At 42.5% G+C, this 6,536-nt stretch overlaps 1 protein-coding gene across 1 annotated transcript in view; it reads right to left on the bottom strand.

The window, feature by feature from the left end:
* The window catches only part of nrxn2b (neurexin 2b), a 558,448-nt gene extending 553,187 nt beyond the window's left edge, over positions 1–5,261 (bottom strand). Inside the window, exon 1 of the mRNA XM_082161672.1 lies at positions 4,998–5,261. The gene's annotated coding sequence lies outside the window, so the exon portion shown is untranslated. The remainder of the gene's footprint in view (positions 1–4,997) is intronic.
* Positions 5,262–6,536: the final 1,275 nt, after the last annotated feature.

The raw sequence follows: 6,536 nt of genomic DNA on the forward strand, positions 1-6,536 counted from the left end.
TTCTTCACCGTTTCACTCAAAGCTTCTGTTTCTCCTGAATCCTGAGCAGCGATTGCTCAACGCCGACCGCAGAAACCAGGAGCCAAAGTATACGTTTGTCTTCTTCATTCTCGTTTGCATTCTGTCATCATTCCCTCACATCACTCCAAGCCTGTGTGATTTCCAGATTCACTCTTTTCAAACACATTACAATATTAAAACGCCCAGCGTGTTCGCTTGTTCTTTAACGGCAGGACATTTTCATAGTGAGCTAAATGTATGGAAAACTATATCAGGTTTTACATTTATTTTGGCTCTCTTAAACTTTATCTGGTTTAACTTTAAGAACTTCTACATAAGGGTTAGCTGAACAATAAAAGGGTTAAATCCAGCAGTGGTATAAGACACGCTTCAGGAATGAAGGATTGTGTTTAAAAGAACATGTTTCTGGATTTTCTCCTGATATAAGTGTCATCAGGGAACGGCCAGTTCGACAGGTTCGTCTATAACAGTGTTTCAGCGTCACCGGCTATTACACGGCAGAGACATAAACACTGAACAACATAATATCATGAATACAGTATAATGAAAATAATTTATAAAATTTAACAGACAAAAAAAATTAAAAAAATGTACAAAATTCTATAAAACATTATTATATAAATGTACTTGTGCTACAAATTGTACATGTTTTCCTGAATCCATAAATAAGCCCTTAAAAGTTTGTCCTGATAAATAGCGCTGTCTCATAGCATTGAAAATAAGGATAGTCTGAGAGGACAATAAACACCCTCGAGTCAGTCTAGCATGATTATATTATATATACAGTATATAATCAGTCTACCATGACTCATCCGACACCCAGAATATACAACTTCATCATGTCTTGATTTAAAAGCATAGACGCATCTTTTCCCAGACACAGAATTTACTTCAAATCATTCGTTATTTTGTCATTCTACCCATTGCTTGCTATTTCTCTAATATATATTGGTTGAATAAGGGCTTGATGTCCAAGGTCATTCGCTGATTCTTTCTGCAAGAGCTTGTTTTGCGACCATAAGCAAGAAGTCGATCTCCAATAATGCCACTCTGTCCTGGAATCCAGCATAAAACAATGTTGTACTTGAGTCTCTGTAACAGATTACTTTAATATATCAATGATTATTGGACGGTTTGTCTTCATAGACTCGATGAAGTTCGGTTCTCGAGCCCGAGCTTCTGCTGGAAAACTGGACCGTTGTTCTGGGATTCTGTTGACTTATCCGCTGGATTATGTTGATGGGTCTTTATCTTGATTGCGTATTGAAGGGATAATTTCAATCGTCTAATTTGAAGAAATGGTTCATTTGTTTCTGCTTGTGCCGGAGAAGTCCTGGAAGCTCAAGTCTCAACCCTTGATGGTGAACAGAATCTCGCAGAACAGAAACTATTATAACGTCTTATATCTGCAGAAGAACTGTGCAATCAGCAGCCCATTATGTTTTTGCTCGTGTCTTATAATATTCAATGCTTTTAAACATCTGTTTCGCATCCCGTGAGGAGAGACTGGAACTTCACTTCTCACGTCATTCCATGAAAACAAAAAGAGTCACATTTTCTTCTTCTGTGTTCATTGGCAAAGAAAGTTCGAAACAACATGAGGGTTAGGGTTAGGGTTAACCCTAACTAACCCAACATGAGGGTGAGCAACTAATGGCAGAATATTCACTTCTGGCTGAAATAATTCATTTTCATCATTTCTGGGTGAATGTTTTCATATCTGTAGAGCACATGAAGAAGAGCCTCCGTCACCACAGCGTCTGAAGTCACGTCACGTACCGCTAATCAGCGCTGATGATGTTTCAGACACACTTCTCCGCTCGCGCTCCCTCTCTTCAAGATCTGTTTACCTCAGGATCTCAGCTCGGCTGGTTAGAGGAGAGGGATTACATCAGATCCGGCACCGGGTCACACAGGTGAAGAGTTCGGGTCACGTCTGGAGCATAACGGCACAGCGCTGAGATCGGGATCAGTGTTCAAAGACAAAAACAGCTTTTCAGCTCATCTCCCACTTTAAAGAGCTGACAGGAACTAAAGTAACAGCTAAAGCTTCTGAAGCGTTAATCACAGCCGGGCCAGATATTCACTTCACTCGTGGATAGGGAGATATACACTGATTTTCTGTAAAGCTGCTCTGAAACAATGTGCATTTTGAAAGGTGCTGTTCAAATACACTTACTATGAAACAAACACACACAAAGATCCTGAGAGATCGGCCGGAGAAAGAGAACCGGATCATAATTAGGCCAAGCACATTTTATCATTTAAAGCTTAAACATTCCCTCACAACCCACAGGAAACTCACAGGAAACCCACAGGAAACTCACAGGAAACTCACAGGAAACTCACAGGAAACTCACAGGAAACTCACAGGAAACTCACAGGAAACTCACAGGAAACTCACAGGAAACTCACAGGAAACCCACAGGAAACTCACAGGAAACTCACAGGAAACCCACAGGAAACCCACAGGAAACTCACAGGAAACTCACAGGAAACTCACAGGAAACTCACAGGAAACTCACAGGAAACCCACAGGAAACCCACAGGAAACTCACAGGAAACCCACAGGAAACCCACAGGAAACTCACAGGAAACCCACAGGAAACTCACAGGAAACTCACAGGAAACTCACAGGAAACCCACAGGAAACTCACAGGAAACTCACAGGAAACTCACAGGAAACTCACAGGAAACCCACAGGAAACTCACAGGAAACTCACAGGAAACTCACAGGAAACTCACAGGAAACCCACAGGAAACTCACAGGAAACTCACAGGAAACTCACAGGAAACCCACAGGAAACCCACAGGAAACCCACAGGAAACTCACAGGAAACTCACAGGAAACCCACAGGAAACCCACAGGAAACCCACAGGAAACTCACAGGAAACCCACAGGAAACCCAAAGGAAACCCACAGGAAACTCACAGGAAACTCAAAGGAAACTTACAGGAAACCCACAGGAAGCTCACAGCAAACCCACAGGAAACTCAACAACTACAAGGACAAAAACACATTCAAACATGAGGAAAATGTGCATTTAACACCCACTATTGGATTGGACAAGAGCTACTCAGATCTGAAAGGGTCTTGAATCTCGTCTACTTTTACAAGTGATCATCAACACCATCTTCACCAGTGTGTGCAGACATTATTATTGCAAATCAAATTCACAATTCATATAATAGTTCCAGTAGAGACAGAACCCCAGTGTCCCCGTCTTCCCGAGACATTCAGTGACAGATGAACAAAATAATCCAATCTGACTGCTTTATGATACTTTTCTAACGCGAAAACATCATGATTAGCTAGAAATACTCAAAGGTGAGTAACCAGCAGAAGAAAACTCGACACACACGTCCATGACAACACACACTGAACACACACTCTGAAGACACGCTCTCAACACACAAAACACACACGCTCTCAACACACACGCTCTCAACACACTAAACAGAGTCAGGCTCAGCTATACCCTACTGATCAATCACACATCAATATATCATTAGCATACTAATGACATGTCATGATAAACCACAAAGTCAGAGTATCAGCACACGCACGCACACACAGTGTTTTTTGCAAGGACATTTTCAGATTTTTGAGTCCAACTGCAAGAGAAACGCCTCAGTTATTGTTATGAGTAAATTTTCACAAAAGGGTTCCTGAACTGGAGGGGTTTTTAGAGAAGGGCAGATCAAGACAAGCCTGTACACACACACACACACACACACACACACACACACACACACACACTCACTCGCTAGATCCAAATCATACACACTGTCATCATCCTCCTCTCTTTTTGTAAAGAAATTGTTTTGGTGTGTGTGTGTGTGTGTGTGTGTGTGTGTGTGTGTGTGTGTGTGTGTGTGTGTGTGTGTGTGTGTGTGTGTGTGTGTGTGTGAGAGAGAGAGAGAGAGAGAGAGAGAGTGAGAGAAAGAGAGAGAGTGAGTGTGTGTGTGTGTGTGTGTGTGTGTGTGTGTGTGTGTGAGAGAGAGAGAGAGAGAGAGTGAGAGAAAGAGAGAGAGTGAGTGTGTGTGTGTGTGTGTGTGTGTGTGTGTGTGTGTGTGTGTGTGTGTGTGTGTGTGTGTGTGTGTGTGTGTGTGTGTGTGTGTGTGTGTGTGTGTGTGTGTGTGTGTGTGTGTGTGTGTGTGTTCTGCGGGTTGTCTCAGTGAGGTCGTATATCGCACCCCAGCGAGGAGCCGCGCGCGCTCACATCATCCTCGCTACACATGAACTCAATGTGAAAATCACACACAGAACAATCTTCTGATTTCAGATCATATAATGAACATAAACACAGGCAGAGCGCGACAACACAACGGCCGACAACGCCACACACAACTTACTTCGCGTGTGTCTAGCGTGTGTGTGTCACACGGAACAGTCTAGAGATTGTGAAGGTAAACATTGTGTTGTTTCTCTCGAGACTACAGAGATGATAATGTCAATGTGTGTCGAGACTCATGAGTGATCGATGCGCTGATCATCAGAATCTGTTCACCGAACATTCGCCAATCACTTCCTTCACGCGCATCCAGCGATTCTCTTCTGTACCCTTCATCATTATTCCAGAAACACTTTATAAGATCAAACCTGACCTGATCCGAAACAAGAGATCACACACACACACACACACACACACACACACACACACACACACACACACACACACACACACACACACACACACAGCTGGAAAACACGGGTCCGCGTTTGTATCGGAGATCAGACTGATGCTCTTCAGCTCATCACTGTAAGATTGGACACATCGTCATGATGCTGATCAGAGACAACCAAGAACGAACGAACGAGCAAGCGAACAAGCGAACACACACACACACACACACACACACACACACACACACACACACACACACACACACACACACACACTCACACTCACACTCACACACACACACACACACACACACACACACACACACACAATGATCGATCAGCTCTTTACCTTCGGAATTCTCTCCCCGCGTCTCCGTCTCTCCTTCTACCCAAACTCCTGCGGTTTTCTCTGGAATCTCCTGAATAATGTCCAGTATCCGCCAGAGCGCAACGCGTCTCGACACCGCGCGTCTTCCGATGGTGCTGAGCGCCGCGTCACCTGCGTCCTCACATCAGCAACGCGACCCGCCCACAGAGACACGCCCCGCGCCACGGGCGGAGCCGAGCTGCAGTCAGAGCGACGCGACGCACGCAGATGCTGTGGAACGAAACGGGAACGCGACTGATGTTCCCCGACACGCGACGCGTTCAGATCCTCCGCATACAGTCCATACAAACTGTGCGTTTCTGCTGGAGCGCGCGCGTCACCGAACCATCATCACATCATCACTACTGGAGAAAACACCAGTATGAAGAGAAGCTCTCTCATGATGTTCATGAGGAACCGTTTTATAACCAATTATATTAAAGTGAGTTATGTCAAATAATGAATATGCTGGATATAAGCGTATTTATCAGCATATATATATATATATATATATATATATATATATCAGCGTTACTGTTTCTCTCCGTAACGTGTGCGTCAAACGAGGAACGCCAGACGCAACGCAGTGGAATGGGGGGAAACGCGAAGTCTAAAAACGCGATAACTTTTAAAAGTTCTTTCAACTTCAGCACATGATGGAAAAAGAACGCCAAGAGTACGGCGGCCGGGAAGGGACTCGCTTAATTACATCAAAATAAAGGCCCACTAATTTATCAGACCCTAATAGCGTAAATCTATAACAGAAATTACAAAACATATGTATGGAGCTTATAATATGACAAAATGATTTGAATTTGAATTGTGTAAATTTGAATTATTTGCAAGTGTAATCTAACTAAATTGAATTTTAGGTGGTAGTTTAAATAGTTCTGAATTTGATTTTTTTTAAACGAATATTGAACGTTTGAAATTTAACAAATTGAAATGTTTTTATGGCTGAATTTTATTGACATGTATTTTCAAACAGCTAGTTTTTTTGTTCTGAATTCGTATAGTGCAAATATTCAGTTTAAAAAAATACAGATTCAAGTTTTCAAGATGAAGAAATTCAGATCTTCAGATTCAGTTTTCTAAAATTCAAGTTCAAAAATTCAAGTTCAAAAATTCAGATCTTACAGAAAGTAGGTCACAGGTCATCCTCAGGGAAGAGTAAAGGATCTCAGATAAGTCGAACAGAGCATTTTGGCTGCACTGCAGTAGTTTTCTGCTGCAAACGCGGTGGTGGTTCAAGAGAATCCGTGTATCTTTCGTTCAGTCGTTTTTTTATTTAATATTAAGAGTAGAAAAATGAGAAAACAGCTTGAGTATTAGATTTCTAATATTCTAGTAATAATAGTCCGCTGCAGCAGTTGCACGGAGCTTACAAAACGCGTGTATTGCAACTATAGGCTACATTTAATTTTCTCATCAAACTAGACTAACGAATGGCTCGGCACAACAGAAGACCCTAGAAAGGGCTTTCTCTCTGTGTAGACCAGCAGTTGGTCTGAATTTGCCTAT

This window comes from Leuciscus leuciscus (genome assembly GCF_965113295.1).
Source record: "Leuciscus leuciscus genome assembly, chromosome: 2".
NCBI lineage: Eukaryota > Metazoa > Chordata > Actinopteri > Cypriniformes > Leuciscidae > Leuciscus > Leuciscus leuciscus.